This window comes from Petromyzon marinus, unplaced genomic scaffold (assembly GCF_048934315.1).
Source record: "Petromyzon marinus isolate PM22_M1 ecotype Great Lakes invasive population unplaced genomic scaffold, UKy_Petmar_22M1.pri1.0 PM_Scaffold_76, whole genome shotgun sequence".
NCBI classification, from domain to species: domain Eukaryota; kingdom Metazoa; phylum Chordata; class Hyperoartia; order Petromyzontiformes; family Petromyzontidae; genus Petromyzon; species Petromyzon marinus.
The window spans coordinates 157,912-178,742 of NW_027423684.1; the positions used below are offsets into that span (position 1 = coordinate 157,912).

The 20,831-nt window shown below is 49.5% G+C and overlaps 1 long non-coding RNA gene and 1 pseudogene across 1 annotated transcript; one reads left to right on the forward strand and one right to left on the reverse strand.

Annotated features, from left to right (window-relative positions):
- Positions 1-87: 87 nt before the first annotated feature.
- Positions 88-7,035, forward strand: LOC142923834 (uncharacterized). The gene is made up of 3 exons (XR_012940878.1): positions 88-481; positions 3,822-3,932; positions 4,554-7,035. It is a non-coding gene; the product is annotated as an uncharacterized LOC142923834 (long non-coding RNA).
- Positions 7,036-13,058: 6,023 nt separating this feature from the next.
- Positions 13,059-14,444, reverse strand: LOC142923827 (peroxisome proliferator-activated receptor alpha pseudogene; annotated as a pseudogene).
- Between the last annotated feature and the right edge of the window lie 6,387 nt (positions 14,445-20,831).

The window sequence follows — 20,831 nt, forward strand, 5'->3', positions numbered from 1 at the left end:
CACAGGCCACGCCCCGCGCCGCCCACGTGACCACCACACGATTCATCGATTCTCAACGAATCGAGGCCTCATCGCACCCTGATCCACTCAGGTTCGCAGCGCTATTTGGTTGAATTCCCAACTGCGGCTGTCCTATCGATGAGGGTTCGCCATGAGACGTCCCCTGTTTATTTTTCAATTGTTTTGTTTGTAAACGGAGACAGAATGACACATGATTAATAATCGACTCACGTTAACACTAACCGAGAGACATCGATTGCAACTATATGAATCGAATCGCGACCGTGGGGAAGATTGGGGCCAACGGCTCGCGAAAATGTTTTATCTCACCTGACATTGATGCCGATGGAGCGAGCAACAGTGGGCACGCGAGATCGATAGAAGATAAAATACGAAGTAGAGAGAGTGAACGGGGGAGGGGGGGGGTGGAGAGAAATCGATTACCAATTCGAATCGCGACCGTTCATCGCGACGACCCCAGGTGAATGGCCTCGTCGTGTGAGCAGTTTGCAGGCGAACGTGGGGGCCCAGCTGCTGCTGCCCGCATGGCTGGGGGGGGTTGGCGGCGCTGCTGCTGCTGCCCGCATGGCTGGGGGGGGTTGGCGGCGCTGCTGCTGCTGCCCGCATGGCTAGGGGGGGGGGGTTGGCGGCGCTGCTCTGTGGCCCGGCGTGGATCAGCGCCCAGCCGCCGCTGCTGCTGCTGCTCTGCCGCTCCGAGTGTGGGGAGCCGCCTCTTCGTACGCAAGGCCTCAGGCTCGCCACTCGCTTCACGTTCGGGCATCGTTCGTAAACGACTACAATCTGATCTTTTCAAGTTTAACGAAACGGAGTAGGCTTTCGCGACCAATATTGTCCATAGTAGAGGACTGTGGATTGGATCGCGTGAATAGAAATCTGTCGTTAAGCCCGCCACCACCCGACATCCAATTAGGTTTGTCACGTAAACAAAACACACCAAATAGCGTGTTGGAGAGTAAACCCACAACATATTCTTGGTTTCGATATAAAGCTTTCGTGACTGCAAGGATTCATCTTCTTTGGTTCTTTCGGTAAAGTAACGTAGAATGAGAATAAAATAATAAATTGATAAAATAACAATATTCTCACGACGTTTCGGCCACAACACAAACGGCCTTCATCAGGTGAAGGGACGAGACTGTCTGGAGGACAGCGCTGGAGTGAGAAAGCCACGCTGAGATCACGACCTTTAAGCTGTGTGAGAAGAAACAAAGCGCCTTGACAAAGGAATTAGCATAAAAATTAGCATTGAAATGGCTGAGTGATTAGCTTGTGACTGGTCACAGAAAAGGCTATGTTAAAGTTAAAGCATACACATCCGCAAAGGCACCCCTTGACAAAGGAATTAACATAGAGTTTAGCATTGAAATAGTTAAGTTAAAGCATACACATCCGCAAAGGCACCCCTTGACAAAGGAATTAGCATAGAATTTAGCATTGAAATAGCTAAGTTAAAGTATACACATCCACAAAGGCACTCCTTGACAAAGGAATTAGCATAGAATTTAGCATTGAAATAGCTGAGTGATTAGCTTGTAACTGGTCACAGAAATAGCTATGTTAAAGTCAGAGCATATACAATCACCGAGGCACCTAGTACAAATCAAACAGGAGAATTTAGCATTGAAATAACTAGGCGAATTTAGCTTTGAAATAACTGAGTGATTAGCTTGTGACTGATCACAGAAATGGCTATGTTGAAGTTAAGGCCTACACATCTGAGCTATTCACAGTAACTGGGTATACAATACAATATATAATGAATACTATATAGTGAACCAATAAAAAATACTAAAATATAAATTACCTCAATGTTATCAATAAACTCTATATTCTCCAATCAGCTAAGCTACCAACAATAAGTCGTCATATATCACAATGCTATATGGCGAAAAATGGGGGACAGTTTCAACCGAGAAGATGGATTCTGGCTTAGTAACCATTGGAAAGATGTTTTAAACCATTTCCGTTCTTAATTAATTGTATTTTACGATTACCTTCAGACCGCAGCTTTTTCGCTGGCATTGACTCTTAATACCTCTCGCACCACGGTTAATGGTATAGTTTACAACATGGAGTATAATAGCGCCTCGCAGCTGTCTCTCTCCCTCCTCTGTTCCGACCATGGATGAACTCGTCCGTCTGAACGGGGCCCGTAGCTATCCGTGGTGCTAAAGTTGAGGGTAAGAATCCACCCATTTTTTCGCCATATAGCATTGTGATATATAACAACTTATTGTTGGTAGCTTAGCTGATTGGAGAATATAGAGTTTATTGATAACATTGAGGTAATTTATATTTTAGTATTTTTTATTGGTTCACTATATAGTATTCATTATATATTGTATTGTATACCCAGTTACTGTGAATAGCTCAGATGTGTAGGCCTTAACTTCAAAATAGCCATTTCTGTGACCAGTCACAAGCTAATCACTCAGTTATTTCAATGCTAAATTCGCCTAGTTATTTCAATGCTAAATTCTCCTGTTTGATTTGTACTAGGTGCCTCGGTGAATGTATATGCTCTGACTTTAACATAGCTATTTCTGTGACCAGTTACAAGCTAATCACTCAGCTATTTCAATGCTAAATTCTATGCTAATTCCTTTGTCAAGGAGTGCCTTTGCGGATGTGTATACTTTAACTTAGCTATTGCAATGCTAAATCCTATGCTAATTCCTTTGTCAAGGGGTGCCTTTGCGGATGTGTATGCTTTAACTTTAACATAACCTTTTCTGTGACCAGTCACAAGCTAATCACTCAGCCATTTCAATGCTAAATTATATGCTAATTCCTTTGTCAAGGCGCTTTGTTTCTTCTCACACAGCTTAAAGGTCGTGATCTCAGCGTGGCTTTCTCACTCCAGCGCTGTCCTCCAGACAGTCTCGTCCCCTTCATCTGATGAAGGCCGCTTGTGTTGTGGCCGAAACGTCGTGAGAATATTGTGTTATTTTATTTTATCAATTTATTATTTTATTCTCATTCTACGTGACTTTACCGAAAGAACCAAAGAAGATATTCTTGGTTATTTCGGTAAAGTCACGTAGAAGGGAAATAATAAAATAAAACAATAACATTCTCACGACGTTTCGATTGCAACACAAGCAATCATCATCAGGTGTGAAAACCACAGCAAGAATGTATTTTTGAAAAAAGTGGCGTTTTTGTCTTAACGTTAGCACCACGGACAGCGACTAGCGGTTGTTGAGGCGGACGAGTCCATCTATGCTCGGAGCGGAGGAGGGGGGAGAGAAGGAGAATGGAATGAGGTCTGAAAGTCGGTCGAGTTAATCAATTGGCATTGTGCAGAGCAATTACTGCCCCCTTACTGCGGAAACTTGGCAGGACCCTCCAAAGGAAGGAAGATATAGTGAGGCTTTCCACGGTAAACACGTGTAGGAATAATATAATACAAATATATATATTTTTTAAAGGCAAAGTGATTTCCGGCTCGAATGAGAGTTACAGAGGTACTCATCTGTGGTTTGCAGCTGAGAACCAGCGGTGGAAATTCCACATTCCTATGGTGGGGGGGGGGGGGTCTGTCCATAAGGCAACGACTTGTTTTCGCTACCCAAGATAGGATTGCATGGTACAATAATATAGGATTATTGTGGACCAGGGATACCTTGTGTTGTAGTGGTAGTGCCTTATACCAATAGTCCCTACTTGCAAGCCAGCCTAGCAGCATTTAGAAAATGAATCCCAGGGTATAAGTCGCTGGGGAGTCGAGTCCGTAATGTCTGTCCTAAGCCGCTCTGCTGGCTCTCTTCTCCATGTCCCTCCCCCACGCGCACTCCTAGGATCCCTCCAGTTCCTCCTGCTCCTCCTCCTCCCGTTCGTTGGGGCGGTGCTGCTCGCTGTGCGGTTCGCACGCGGAACGTGGCACAGAGAGAGGTCCCACGCACGGGGAGGTGAGCGGTGGCGTACTCGCCACGACTCCCCACAACTCACCACCACTCCCCACAACTCACCACCACTCCCCACAACTCACCACCACTCCCCACAACTCACCACAACTCACCACCACACCCTGCACCGCTCACCATCGCCACCACACCCTGCACCGCTCACCATCGCCACCACACCCTGCACCGCTCACCACCACACCCTGCACCACTCACCACCACCACTCCCTGCACCGCTCACCACCACTACACCCTGCACCACTCACCGCTAGAGCTGCGATATCTGATTATATGTTTTATTTGAGTGATTGATTTCCCTACCGATTACCGGTTCCATTACTCAACCAATCGGATAACAGATTCTCAGGAGTAGTTTTGTCATGTCCGATCCCGAGGGTCGTTCGCCGTCACAAATGTGCACTGCTCGCTGAAAATATTTCCAAATGGATGCTTCACGTCTCGACACGCCACCCAATGCATAACCTGAACAGCACAATTCTGGTTATATTTGGCACAATATTTGTTGCATATCAGACATTGAAATCACACGCGGCAACAAATAATTATGCCACAGTTAAATAGACACGAAAACTAAATAATTAAACTGATTCTCTTATCCCCTGCCAGGTGGCATCAGATTACCGGTGACGGAATCGCAGCTCGTCCGCACTTCGACATCAACGCCATCACCGCCATCATCGTCATCACTGTCACCTCCGCCGTCGTCGCCGGCACCGCTACCCCTGGGCAATCACAAGGTCGAAAATTATGTGCGATTTGCACACTTTCATCCAACAAGTTCCACTGCTTGAGCCTAGACGTCAAAAGCTTGGTATTGGGCTTGGTGAGACCAAGATATCTGATCAAGTCGTTGAGGTCTTTTTGGTTGGGGTAGTATGGGTTTCTCTCCTCAGCTCCACCTCTGAAATTGTCATCTGGATCTACAACGTCTTCTTCGCTCTCTGACTTGCTGCTCTCTCTCCGGATGAGTGGGTACGGGTAGCTCATGGCATTGTGGCACCGGGGCGATGGATGAAGGAAAGTGATAGCAGGTGCATTCTTGACAGTCATACGTTTGAAAGGGTCCACCATGCAGAAGTAGCAGTTGCTTCAGTGGTTAGTGGGTTCTTGCCAAATTCTTGGGATAGCGAACTTTATGGCTCTCTTTTCCCCTCTGTACCATCTTACAAAAATATATATATTTCACCCATGACTGTAAGATTCTCGCAACATTTTTCATATGTTATATTTTTTCAACAACATTGAAAATTGTAAAACATTTTCAAATGTAAAACTTTTACAATTCTTTTTTTTTTACAAATTTCATAACATAAAATTACGAGCAACAATTGTCCATCTTACCGTGCAGAGTTTTTTTTTAATTGCTCGCAGGTGAAATAAGGTGCCCAGGGTTTGTCTTGATCCTCGACAGGCATGTCGAAATATGGCTTGTAGTCCTCACACATCTTAGCAGATGCTTCCACAGAGTGCTTTTTCGCTCTTGTCTTGATAAATTGGCCACAGACAGAGCAAAATGCGTCTGCCGGATGCTTGCAGCCGCTTGATGCCATCTCGGAAAAATGCAGATATGTATGCACTTAGGCAGCTGGAACTAAAATGAACTGGTGGGCTTAAGGCCCCTGTATTTATACTACTATTTATATTACTGGAAAGTTCTAGAATGTTCTAGAAGTTACTCCAAGTTTACTCAGCACTGAATCTTTCTGGAATGTTCTGGAAAATATGTAAATTACAAAATATCACTGTCCTGGTCACAAAAGCAAAGTTTGTGGATAATGATTTCCATCTTCTCTACTTTTGAGGCATAAGCAATTAGGAAATAACACTTACTACCCAGGAACAAAAAACATTGTTACACAGTGCATTATCAGTGCTGTAGTGACTACATTATCAGTGGTGTAGTAACTACATTATCAGTGGTGTAGTGACTACATTATCAGTGACGTAGTAACTACATTATCAGTGACGTAGTAACTACATTATCAGTGGTGTAGTGACTACATTATCAGTGACGTAGTAACTACATTATCAGTGGTGTAGTGACTACATTATCAGTGCTGTAGTGACTACATTATCAGTGGTGTAGTAACTACATTATCAGTGACGTAGTAACTACATTATCAGTGACGTAATAACTTCATTATCAGTGGTGTAGTGACTACATTATCAATGGTGTAGTGACTACATTATCAGTGGTGTAGTAACTACATTATCAGTGACGTAGTAACTACATTATCAGTGACGTAATAACTTCATTATCAATGGTGTAGTGACTACATTATCAGTGGTGTAGTAACTACATTATCAGTGACGTAGTAACTACATTATCAGTGGTGTAGTAACTACATTATCAGTGACGTAGTAACTACATTATCAGTGGTGTAGTGACTACATTATCAGTGACGTAGTGACTACATTATCAATGGCATAGTAACTACATTATCAGTGGTGTAGTAACTACATTATCAGTGACGTAGTAACTATATTATCAGTGACGTTGTAACTACATTATCAGTGGCATAGTGACTACATTATCAGTGGTGTAGTAACTACATTATCAGTGGTGTAGTGACTACATTATCAGTGACGTAGTAACTACATTATCAGTGACGTAGTAACCACATTATCAGTGACGTAGTAACTACATTATCAGTGACGTAGTGACTACATTATCAGTGACGTAGTGACTACATTATCAGTGACGTAGTGACTACATTATCAGTGACGTAGTAACTACATTATCAGTGGTGTAGTGACTACATTATCAGTGACGTAACTACATTATCAGTGACGTAGTAACCACATTATCAGTGACGTAGTGACTACATTATCAGCTCAGGGGGTGCGGCAAGGTGAGGCCCCAATATTTGATTTGTCTCGCACGGTCGCACCCCAGAGGCTATGAGACATCGCGGCTCCTCTTGCCCTAATCACATCATCCGTACGCTCACGGTCGCAAACATTTAATGCTGTAGGAGGCGCTCCATCTTCACAAAATGCAGCCACCACAGCTCCGTAGTCCTAGTTACCTCTTTGTAACATCACGTTACTGCTCTTAACTGAATTTAAATAAAACGTGGAACGTAAATGGACTCATTTTCATTTTTAAAAAAATTACGTGAACTGCGTTGTCAATAACTTTTTTGTTATTCTTTGATGCCGTTGTTGAAATCAAATACCATGGTGGTTGTCAGGGGGGGGGGGGCAGCTCGTAGCTTTGGCCACCAACGGGGGGAGGGGGTGCACCTCGTGCCTCCGCGCTTGCTGCCACGGTTGCTAGGAGATGTTAACTACCTCGCCTGGTAGGCAGGATGCCGTGGGTTCGATCCCCACCTTGAACCCTGCTGTATATTTGTAGTTTGCGGCGTCTCTCTCCCCGCGGTCGTGTGGATTTGTTCGTCTCCGGCTTCTCCAGCTTTCCCCCTCCACGTTTTAGAATCAACATCGTGGGGTTTAGAGTATTATTTGTGCTGCAATACATTGACGTGCGATGATATCAGCAGCCACTTCGTCAAGCCATCTGCTTTGTGAGAGCCAGGGCGCTTATCTGGTATACAATAACACTGAAAAAATAATTCTAGATTTGAAGCTTTCGTGACTGCAAGGATCCATACTCTTTGGTTCTATTCGGTAAAGTCACGTAAAAAAAATCAACAAAAAATAATAATCAAAATAATAAATAAAAAATGCCGCGACGTGTCGGCCAGCAAGTGCGGTCGACACTTGCTCCCCCCCTGTACATCGTTCATCATGCTAAGTCCTCCAATTAAATGCTATTTTTTATGCTAATTCCTTTGTCAAGGCGCTCTGCTCCCTCTCACACTGCTTAAAGGTCGCGGTCTGAGCTTGGCTCTGTTTCACTCCAGCGCTGTCCTCTAGACAGTCTGCTCCCTTCACCTGATGAAGGCCACTTGTGTTGTGGCCGAAACGTCGTGAATTTTTTTGTTGTTGTTTTTTTACGTGACTTTACCGAATAGAACCAAAGAGTACTGAAAAAATTATTTAGTTTTGCTACTGGTCGGTCTATGCAAAGCCTACGGCACTCACATTCCCGGCCGGCAATGCCGCCCCTCCGGCTGGCTGACGTCTCATCATCTCCTCCTTCCTACTAGAACCCCACACACGCGCGAAGCATTGTAATTTTTACGCAAACATTAAACACCACCCCCGCCCACCCCCGCGCCCTGGCCTTCGCAACACTGATTCACAAGTAATGATCTCACGTCATGTCCCGCTATTCAAGAACCGGGCAGGAGGAGGATTTATCCACAGCTCTGTGGCTGTCCGCCTGATGATGCTGAGTTGTAATTACAGGCGGAACGTCACGGGGCTCATATTGTAAATGCTGCAGTGGGTTTACTCTCCAACACACAACCGCTGTGTGCTGTACTGGTAACGAATTGGCCACGTTTTGTTTACGTGACACACCTTACTAATTGGCTGTGTCGGGTGGTGGTGGGTTTAACGACACATTTATATTCACACGATGTAACCCAACAAAATCTACAGAGACTCCTCTACTTAGGAACTAGTTGGGTTCCATATGTCTGTTCGTATATGTCGATTCGTTCGTAAGTCCAACTTTACTCCTGTCGATTCCAAACATGTTGTATGGCGTGTACACTTAACCCGGGAATGGCATTAAAAGTTATATAATCTCATTTAGATGTAGATGCCACTGGTTTTTCACGTTCTGCAGATGTAGATGCCACTAGTTCTTAATGTTCTACAGATGTAGATGCCACTGGTTCTTCACGTTCTGCAAATGTAGATGCCGCTAGTTCTTCATGTTCTACAGATGTAGATGCCACTGGTTTTTCATCTTCTGCAGATGTAGATGCCACTGGTTCTACAGATGTAGATGCCACTGGTTCTTCATGTTCTGTGGATGTAGATGCCACTGGTTCTTCATGTTCGGTTCTTCATGTTCTGTAGATGTCACTACCGCCATCTATTGCATGGCGGTTGAACTCACGACTCTCGGTCCGAACAGGCAACTGGACACACGGACAGGTTTGTTCATATCTCTGAAAGTTCGTAATTCACATATATTCGTAAGTAGAGGAGTCCGTGTGTTATGGATAATATTCAACCACGCAATATCTCTCTATCCAATCCACTCGATCCACGCCCGACCGCCTTTGTCTCCCCCAGTAGTGATGCTGACACAACGCACCATGTCAATGGACGCACTTGAGGCCGAGTCGACCTAGGGGAGGCCCAGGATGGGTTCAGATAATCATTGCCGATGTTGGTCGTGAGCGGGAGTCGAACATCAGGTCGCCAGGGTTCGTGGCGCAGTGCGGAGCTAACCGCTACCACTAACCGCTCCCTATTTTGCCACTCACCCACCCACCCACCCACTCACCCGCTCAAGCACTCACCCACCCACTCGCCTGCACACTTACCCACTCGCTCACCCGCACACTCACCCACTCGCCCGCACACTCACCCACCCACTCACTCACTCGCCCACCCACTCGACCACACACTCGCCCACAGACTCGCCCACTCGCCCACCCACTCGCCCACCCAACTCACCCACACACTCACCCACTCGCCCACCCACTCACCCGCTCAAGCACTCACCCACCCACCCACTCGCCCGCACACTCACCCACTCGCTCACCCGCACACTCACCCACTCGCCCGCACACTCACCCACTCGCCCGCCCAACTCAACCACACACTTGCCCACTCGCCCACCCACTCACCCACTTCCCCGCACACTCACCCACCCACTCACTCACTCGCCCACCCACTCGACCACACACTCGCCCACAGACTCGCCCACTCGCCCACCCAACTCACCCACACACTCACCCACTCGCCCGCAGACTCACCCACTCGCCCACCCACTCGCCCGCCCGACTCACCCACTCGATCGCATACTCACCCACTTACCTGCACACTCACCCACCCACTCGCCCGCCCAACTCACCCACACACTTGCCCGCAGACTCACCCACTCGCCCACCCACTCGCCTGCACACTCGCCCGCCCACTCGCTCGCTCGCTCGCTCACTCGCTCGCTCACTCGCTCACCCGTCCGCTCACCCGCCCGATCACCCGCTCACCCACTCGTCCACCCATTGACCCACCCACTCGCCCACCCATTGACCCACCCACTCGCCCACCCACTCGCCCATCCACTCGCCCACCCACTCGCCCACCAACTCGGCCCCCCACTCGGCCCCCCACTCGCCCACCCACTCGGCCAACCACTCAGCCACTCACTCGCCCACTCACTCACCCACTCACCCACCCATTGACCCACCCACTCGCCCACCCATTGACCCACCCACTCGCCTACCCATTGACCCACCCACTCGCCCACACACTCACCCACCCACTCGCCCACCCATTGACCCACCCACCCACTCACCCAATCGCCCACCCGCTCGCCCACTCGCCCACTCGTTCACCCACCCGCTCACCCACTCGGCCACCCGCTCGCCCACTCGGCCACCCGCTCACCCACTCGCCCACCCATTGACCCACCCACTCGCCCACCCATTCACCCACCCACTCACTTGCCCACTCACCCGCCCACCATCACCGGTGAAAGTAACCGAGGCCACCACCCAAGGTCGTCAATCATCCCCACCTCCTCTTTTAGTTCCTTGCATTGCTCCATTGTTCCCGTCATCATCAACAGCACCTGGTCTCGCTGCGATATGTACAAATACACGGGACGTGTGTGTGGTGCACAAGTCTACACCTCGCTCCTTCACAGCATCACCCCCCCCCTTCCTTCCCCCCGCCCCCCAAGAGCCCAGCGATAGACAATGAGAATAATCTATGGATTGTTAGACGCACTCAATAACCCCCCCCCTGCCCCCCGTCACGCTACGTTAAAACAAACGTTTGGGAGTGCGTCTTATGCTCCGGTAGCTGTGTACGGTGTTAACTTAATTTACACAGGGAAGACACCCGGAGTGGCGTCTTACTTTCCGGATCGTGTCTTATACTCCGGAGAATACGGGGGTAGCGATTATTCATCGATTAATGATCGATTATTTACATCAATTAGTTTTTGGCTCCAGGTACATTGCATAGAGTATTTTCGCGCCCGCGAACGAGTGTCGGTTCTTCTCATTACTTTTAACCCGGCACGCGGAGGCACCCGCAGAGTTGCCGGACAATCGGCTCGGGAATCACGAGACGGAATGACACCGCCAACGCAGACAGAACGACACCACCAACGCAGACAGAATGACAGCGCCAACGCAGACGGAACAACACTCCCAACGCAGACAGAACAACACTACCAACGCAGACAGAACGACACCACCAACGCAGACGGAACAAATGACACCACCAACGCAGACAGAACGACACCACCAACGCAGACGGAACGACACCACCAACGCAGACGGAACGACACCACCAACGCAGACGGAACGACACCACCAACGCAGACGGAACAAACAACACCGCCAACGCAGACGGAACAAACGACACCACCAACGCAGACGGAACAACACCGCCAACGCAGACGGAACGAACAACACCACCAACGCAGACGGAACAAACGACACCGCCAACGCAGACGGAACAAACGACACCACCAACGCAGACGGAACGAACGACACCGCCAACGCAGACAGAACGACACCAACGCAGACGGAACAACACCGCCAACGCAGACGGAACACCACCGCCAACGCAGACGGAACAAACGACACCACCAACGCAGACGGAACGACACCACCAACGCAGACGGAACAAACGACACCACCAACGCAGACGGAACAAACGACACCGCCAACGCAGACAGAACGACACCAACGCAGACGGAACGACACCACCAACGCAGACGGAACAAACGACACCACCAACGCAGACGGAACAAACGACACCACCAACGCAGACGGAACGACATCAACGCAGACGGAACAAACGACACCAACAATCGGACAAAACGACGCAACCGAGACGACACGAAACGAAGGAGGCAGACTCTCACCCCCCCCCCCTCCCTCCCTGAGATGATAAATCTCGACTCTAGAGTCCCACATCCGCAACCTCCTCCCGAATCTCGGCGTGCGGAGATGGCGAGGTGAACGCACGCAGGGACTGTGCTTAGGGTTGCCACCTGTCCCGGGGTTTCCCCCCGAGATCGACCTCTCGTTATTGAAGAGGCAGCTCTGACGTCCTCCTGGGAGAGCCGAGCCCCCCCCACACCCCCTACCCCCGCTTCTGTCAGTTTGATGAGAACCGTCGTGGTAGTGGTGGTGGTGATGGTAGTGATGGTTGTGGTAGTGATGGTGGTGATAGTGATGGTGGTGATAGTGGTGGTCGCCTTGGTGGTGATGGTGGTGGTGATGATGATGGCGGTGGTGATGGTGGTGATGGCGGTGGTGATGGTGGTGATGGTGATGGCGGTGGTGATGACGGTGATTATGGTGGTGATGATGATGCACGCGGTGCACCATTTCCCACCAATCGTTGGGAGTCATTTCGGCCACGCCGCATCCACTTCGCCTCGTCGCGTCAGTCTCGTTTTCGCAACGCAGCTGACAGGATTATTTCAACGTGGGACAAAGAGAGTTGAATCGTACGGGATTATTATCGGGCAGGCTTTGCCACTCCGACGGTTTTCGCCCAACGCCGTGGAACCCCGGACTCCCAAGCCCGCCGAGCAGCGTTCCGAACAGACATCGAGCGAGAGCAACAACGGAAGCTCCGATAAGTAATGAGGCATCAACAACTCCAGAATAATGGGTGCACCTGCGTGGCCGTGTGCGATATCCTCTTGCACACGATACGTCCCGGTTTTTGTGAACTCGGAGGTGGCAACCCCCCGCCCCAAGCACCCCCGGTACAGAGGAGATGCGTTTACATCCATAGCCGGTAGTGTCCCTGAAGAGTTCCATTTGTGGCGATGGTTCCGCCCACCCCTCGGTAGCCAAGCCGCTGTCCCCCGTGTCACCCTCCGCCCCCCCCCCCCCCCCCGGATGTCACATGGAACTGGCCGTTCTTCACTCTGTCGCGTTGCCCGGATTATTTTTACCACGATGCCGCGGGGGGGGGGGGGGTGAATGTTTACGCGTCCTTCATGACGGCGCTGGTGGCTGAACCCACCCACCCACCCCGCCCCCAACATAAAGCGGAACCGGGCAGAGAAGAAAGTGAAAGGGGAAGCCGTCCAGTTGTGGCCGTGGGCCTCGAGTCGAAGGTTCCTGTTCCTGCTCTTCCGTCTCGGGCGCCGCTTTGCCCATCTCGTCCGCCCCTCCGCCCCACGCTCCCTCCATCTCGTCCGCCCCTCCGCCCCCAATTCACGGTGATTGCCAAACGAAGCCACGGCGTGATGCATGAGACGCGCGATGCTGGTTCGCATTAAGATCGAGATCCTGTACACGTGTGTGTACACGTGTGCGTGCATGCCCAACGTGACACGGGCGAGCGTCGGTTCAAATCGAGACACCGTGCGAGTCGACGAAGGTCGAGGCAGCCCCCACAATGTCTGTCTGACGCCAGCACCACTGGGCAGGCTCAACGTAAAATCTCTCCTCGCTTCTGGCGCACTCCAGGTGATGTGGTCGTAGGTGTCTGGAGATGGCATCGCGTGAGATCACGTGTCCTGTCATCATCCCCATCGTCGTCATCAATATCATCTTCCTCTCATCAACAAGCAACATCATCATCATCAATACCACGTCCATCACCAATCATCACTCTAAAAACGTTACCATCAAACATCGCCATCATCACCACCCCCGATGCCATCATCACCATTGTCATCAGCAGCATCATCACCATCTTCACCATTGTCAGCAGCATCAATACTATAACCATTGCCATCACCAGCCATCACCATCGTCATCACCACCATTATCATCAGCAGCAGCAGCAACAGCATCATAACGTATTCTTCGTTGGTGGCAAACGCAGGCTCACGAACAGAGTTTGCGACTTCCCGGACCACAGCCATTGCCCCGCTCAGTGGCAGTTGGGGGGTGGGGACCTCCCACAACCCCCTCCTCCGGTGGTGGCTGTGTGGTGGTGGCGGTGGTGGGGGCCACTGTTTAGACGTCCACCTCCCTCCCCGCTCGCCCCCCCCCCCACACTCACGCCACCCGTTGTGTTTACTTTCAGAGAGTTCAGTTTCCGAAGGTCAAAGCCTTCCACCGAGGGGCAGCGGGGGTGGGGGTTGTGTGTCTAGGGGGGTAGAATGCGGGGGTGGGGCGGGTACAGCCGAGGGGGCTCCCCCCACCCAAGGGGGGTGCCTCAGTACATGTCCTTGAAGATCTCATGCAGCAGGGGCGGCATGGCCGTGTCGGCCTCCGTGCGCCGAATGTCGTGCACCATCTGGGCGTGCTCGGCCACCAGCTGGCGCAGGTCGGAGAGCTTCTGCAGCAGCTTGGGGAAGAGGAAGGAGCTCTTGGGGTGGCTGCGCCTCAGCTGCAGGTCGAGCGCCTGCAGCACGCGCTCCTGCATCCGCTCCACGGGGCCCACGTCCAGGAGGCCCGGTCGGTCTGGGCGCGGGCAAGGGAGCGACGATTAGAAAGCGGCGAGGGAAAATTTCGCCCGGCCGAGACTTTCACGTGGCGCGCAACGCGGCAGGGAGGAGGGTGATTCAGGGGTTCGAGAAAATCCACAGGCAAGCGGGAAAGGAAGGCCCAGAGTTGCTCGCCAACAATTGTCCAAGCTCTGCCGTCCTTACAGTGGAACGTCCAACTGGGGATAGTGAGTGGTGTACACACGGCAGAGAAAACCGCGAGTTCCCCGGACAAAACGTGTTGGCCGTGAGCGGGAATCGAACTCGGGTCACTGGGTTCGTAGCGCGGCATGTTTATCGCTATAAAGACAAAGATCCCCCGTGTAGCCTTAGCATACTGCTGGGGAAAGTGCTGTGAGCGAGCACCTACGCAGGCCGGGACGTCACACGAGGGGGTGTGTGGCCAGCACCACACTCGGCTGCCTTTGTCTCCCCAGTGGCGCTTATTTTACCCACCGCACCAGGTTATACGACCACGATGAGACACACGGACATACATACACACAGACACACACACACGCGTGTACACGAAGACAAATATCCCGTAGCCCACTGTTGGCGCAAGTGCTGAAACACAGGGACACAGACGCAGAGGGAAGGCCACCGCGTGGCCTCGGTAGCACCGTGACCGCACTGCCACCTGCTGCCCGCAGCATCGCTCTGCAGCCTGCATCATCTCGTCAAGGAGAATGAAGCCAGCGAGTGTTCTTCGTGTGCTAAGGCCACCGCGAGCCACTGGGGGCCTTCAGTGCGCACCCCCCCCCCCCCCCGCCAAACGTGAAAACTGAAAACTCCCCCCAACATCATCATCATCGTGCTGTTGTCACAAACCCAACAGTGGTTTCACATGGTGTGGCGGTCCCTCACACTGATGATGTCTGATCGGCCAAAGTGCCCACCCCCCCTCCCCTCCCACGTCGACTCCAGTGGCCATCCTCGCGGCGGCGGCGGCGGTGGCGGTGGCGGTGGCTTCCGGCTGCTGCCATCTCACACAGACGACGGCGGCGGTCACCGCATCGCGTGGCGCTTGCGGACACGCTTTCTGCGGCCGTCTGGAACGCCTCTTCCTTCCCAAAAAAGGAATCAGCTGGGAGCTGTGCACTTTAAAATCGCCATCTAGATTGACAAAACTCACTTCTTTAGAGCTGCGTTTTGTGTTTAGCTTGTTGGGTCCGCGCCTGCACCCGCGATGAGCACGGGTGGCTACATTGGGCACGAAAGAAGTTCAACAAACTTGCTGCTATGCAGCTGTGCAGGCCGTCGAGACGACCGCTGTCAGCGAGCCCCCATTTGGCGTGGTGTGGCTGGGACCACACCCAGTCACCTTTGTCTCCCCGCTGAACTCATCATCGTAGTCAGTCACCTGTGCGTGACTTGTGCTCTTTGGCACCAACCTTGGTTTCAAGATATCACACAGTCATAAACCGCACACACCCCCACAAACACAGATTATACAAACACGGATTACACAAACACATTGCACACACATTTACAAACATATTACACAGGTTACACACAAAGATCCCACGTATAGCCTGTAACCGCGACACTACTGCTCCCCACGGGCACATTACACACACACACAGATTACACACACACGGATTCCACGAACAGATTACACACACACGTTAACACTACAGATTGTACACACACACAGATTACTTGCACATATTACACACAAACATTACAAATACAGATTACACACACACATTGCATACACACAGATTACACACATTACACGGCTTACACATACACGTTACAAGTACAGATTACACACACACAGACTACACGTACAGAGTACACACACAGACTACACACACATACGTACAAAGATTACACTCCAGATTACACACACACAGATGACACATATTGATTAGACAAACAGATGACACACACATTACATACACAGATTACACGTACAGAATCCATATACACAGATTACACACACAGATTGCACATACACATTACACACACAGATTACATACACTGATTATACGTACAGAATCCATATACACAGATTACACATACAGATTACACACACACACACATTACATACACAGATTACACATACAGATTACATACACAGATTACACGTACAGAATCCATATACACAGATTACACATACAGATGACACACACAGATTACACGTACAGAATGCATATACACAGATTACACACACAGATTACACACACACATTACACACACAGATTACACGTACAGAATACATATACACAGATTACACATACACATTACACACACACATTACATACACAGATTACACGTACAGAATCCATATACACAGATTACACATACACATTACACACACATTACATACACACATTACATACACACATTACACGTACAGAATCCATATACACAGATTACACATACACATTACACACACACACACATTACACACACAGATTACACATACAGAATACATATACACAGATGACACACACACATTACATACACAGATTACACGTACAGAATACATATACACAGATTACACATACACATTACACACACACATTACATACACAGATTACACGTACAGATGACACACACATTACATACACAGATTACATGTACAGAATCCATATACACAGATTACACATACAGATTACACACACACATTGCACACACAGATTACACGTACAGAATCCATATACCCAGATTACACATACAGATTACGCACACATTACACACACAGATTACATGTACAGAATCCATATACACAGATTACACATACAGATGACACACACACACATTACACACACAGATTACACGTACAGATTACACATACACATTACACATACACATTCACACACAGATTACACGTACAGAATGCATATACACAGATTACATATACAAATGACACACACACATTACATACACAGATTACACGTACATAATCCATATACACATTACACATACACATTACATACACAGATTACACGTACATAATCCATATACACAGATTACACATACAGATGACACACACATTACACACACAGATTACACGTACAGAATCTTTATGCACAGATTACACATACACAGATTACACGTACAGAATCTATATGCACAGATTACACATACAGATTACACACACAGATTACACATACAGATTACACACACAGATTGCACGTACAGATTACACATACACAGATTACACACACAGATTACACGTACAGAATCCATATACACAGATTACATATAAACAGATTACATACACAGATTACATATACACAGATTACACATACAGATTACACATACAGATTACACATACACAGATTACACACACACATTACACAAACATTACATACACAGATTACACATACACATTACATACACAGATTACACACACAGATTACACGTGCTGATTATATACACACGGAGGCCGATCTTGATACCGTTGGTACCAGTCATCGGCAAGTACACTCAGCTCCACATCATCTTGTACCGCATCAGCTCCATCTCTTCTCCAGCCCGTTTGGCCCCCTCTAGCAATCCCTTCACTTCAATCCCACTGCCCGTCACCTAACCCTCAACCCTTGCACCCCCCCCCCTCTCCATGACCGCCGTCTAACCCCCCCCCCATCCCCCGGCTCAGGATGATGGCGCTCTGGGCCTGCACCGTTCAAGAGGTGGACTTGAACATCGCCGGGGGCGATCAATCGATCAGTCAATCGGTGTCTCTCGCACAGGATGATGGCGCTCTGGGCACTATGGTGGCTAGGAGATGTTAACTACCACGCCTGGTATACAGGAGAACGTGAGTTCGATCCCGACCCTGACGCCTGTTGTGTATTTGTAGTTTGCGTGTCTCTCTCTTTCCCTGTGGTCACGTGGATTTTCTCCGGGTGCTCCGGTTTTACACTCAACATTTAGAATCAACGTCACGCGTTTAGAGAATTTGACTGCTACTCATTGGTTTTTTTCGGTAAAGTCACGTATGTAGAAATACAATAAAATTATATTGAAATAAAAACAATAACGACGTTTCGATCACAACACAAGCGATCTTCATCAGGTGTCAAGAACAAATCATGGAGGTAAATACAACAAGATGAGAGAATTCAACAAACCTAAGAAACATTATGTGAAGCACAACCAGTCAGGCCAACAACACAGACACTTCCTGGCGGACCACGAATTTCAGAAGAGTGTTAAATTTCGTGTTCAACCTCTGGATTGCACATACCAGCATAGAATGAAAAAAATACGAGGTACACAGTCAGTAGAAATACATATACAAGCTCACAAGAGGCAAGGAGGGAGGAAAGACGGACAGGGAAGCAAGGAGAGAGAGAGAGGGGGGCTGGAGGGATGAACAGAAGCCTTAAATAGGAAATAAGGTTGGGGGGAGGGGCCAGAGAGAGCGCGGCAGCTGAAACAAGCACATCTTGCACATACACAGAAGCTTCACATAATGTTTCTTGGGTTTGTTGAATTCTCTCATCTTCTTGTTGTATTTACCTCCATGATTTGTTCTTGACACCTGATGAAGATCGCTTGTGTTGTGATCGAAACGTCGTTATTGTTTTTGTTTCAATATTATTTTATTGTATTTCTACATACGTGACTTTACCGAAAAAACCTATGAGTAGCAGTCAAATTCTCTAAACGCGTGACGTTGATTCTAAATGTTGAGTGTAAAACCGGGCGTGTAGGTGAGGGAGTGTAAGTGTGAGGGAGTGTAGTTGTGAGGGAGTGTAGGTGTGAGTGTGTGAGGGAGTGTAAGTGTGAGGGAGTGTAGGTGTGAGGGAGTGTAGGTGTGTGGGAGTGTAAGTGTGAGGAAGTGTAGGTGTGAGGGAGTGTAAGTGTGAGGGAGTGTAGGTGTGAGGGAGTGTAGGTGTGAGTGAGTGTAAGTGTGAGTGAGTGTAGTGTGAGGGAGTGTAGGTGTGAGTGAGTGTAAGTGTGAGTGAGTGTAGTGTGAGGGAGTGTAGGTGTGTGTGAGGGAGTGTAAGTGTGAGGGAGTGTAGGTGTGAGGGAGTGTAAGTGTGAGGGAGTGTAGGTGTGAGAGAGTGTAGGTGTGAGGGAGTGTAGGTGTGAAGGAGTATAGGTGTGCGCAAGTGTGGGTGTGAGGGAGTTTAAGTGTGAGGGAGTGTAGATGTGAGGGAGTGTAAGTGTGAGGGAGTGTAGATGTGAGGGAGTGTAAGTGTGAGGGAGTGTAGATGTGAGGGAGTGTAAGTGTGAGGGAGTGTAGGTGTGAGGGAGTGTGTGAGGGAGTGTAGGTGTGAGGGAGTGTAGGTGTGAGGGAGTGTAAGTGGGAGGGAGTGTAGGTGTGAGAGAATGTCGGTGTGAGGGAGTTTAAGTGTGAGGGAGTGTAGATGTGAGGGAGTGTAAGTGTGAGGGAGTGTAGGTGTGAGGGAGTGTGTGAGGGAGTGTAGGTGTGAGGGAGTGTAGGTGTGAGGGAGTGTAAGTGGGAGGGAGTGTAGGTGTGAGAGAATGTCGGTGTGAGGGAGTGTAGATGTGAGGGAGCGTAAGTGGGAGGGAGTGTAGGTGTGAGGGAGTGTAAGTGTGAGGGAGTGTAGGTGTGAGGGAGTGTAGGTGTGAGGGAGTGTAGGCGTGAGGGAGTGTGTGAGGGAGTGTAAGTGTGAGGGAGTGTAGGTGTGAGGGAGTGTAGGTGTGAGGTAGTGTAGGTGTGAGGGAGTGTGTGAGGGAGTGTAAGTGTGAGGGAGTGTTGGTGTGAGGGAGTGTAGGTGTGAGGGAGTGTAGGTGTGAGGTAGTGTAGGTGTGAGGGAGTATAAGTGTGATGGAGTGTTGGTTTGAGGGAGTGTAGGTGTGAGGGAGTGTAGGTGTGAGGGAGTGTAAGTGTGAGGGAGTGTAGGTGTGAGGGAGTGTAGGTGTGAGGGAGTGTAGGTGTGAGTGTGTGAGGGAGTGTAAGTGTGAGGGCGTGTAGGTGAGGGAGTGTAAGTGTGAGGGAGTGTAGGTGTGAGTGTGTGAGGGAGTGTAAGTGTGAGGGAGTGTAGGTGTGAGGGAGTTTAAGTGTGAGAGAGTGTAGGTGTGAGGGAGTGTAGGTGTGCGGGAGTGTAAGTGTGAGGAAGTGTAGGTGTGAGGGAGTGTAGGTGTGAGTGTAAGTGTGAGTGAGTGTAGGTGTGAGGGAGTGTGGGTGTGAGGGAGTGGAAGTGTGAGGAAGTGTAAGTGTGAGGAAGTGTAGGTGTGAGGGAGTGTAAGTGTGAGAGAGTGTAGGTGTGAGGGAGTGTAAGTGTGAGGGAGTGTAGGTGTGAGGGAGTGTAAGTGTGAGGGAGTGTAAGTGTGAGGGAGTGTAGGTGTGAGGGAGTGTAGGTGTGACGGAGTGTAGATGTGAGGGAGTGTAGGTGTGAGGAAGTGTAGGTGTGAGGTAGTGTAAGTGGGAGGGAGTGTAAGTGTGAGGT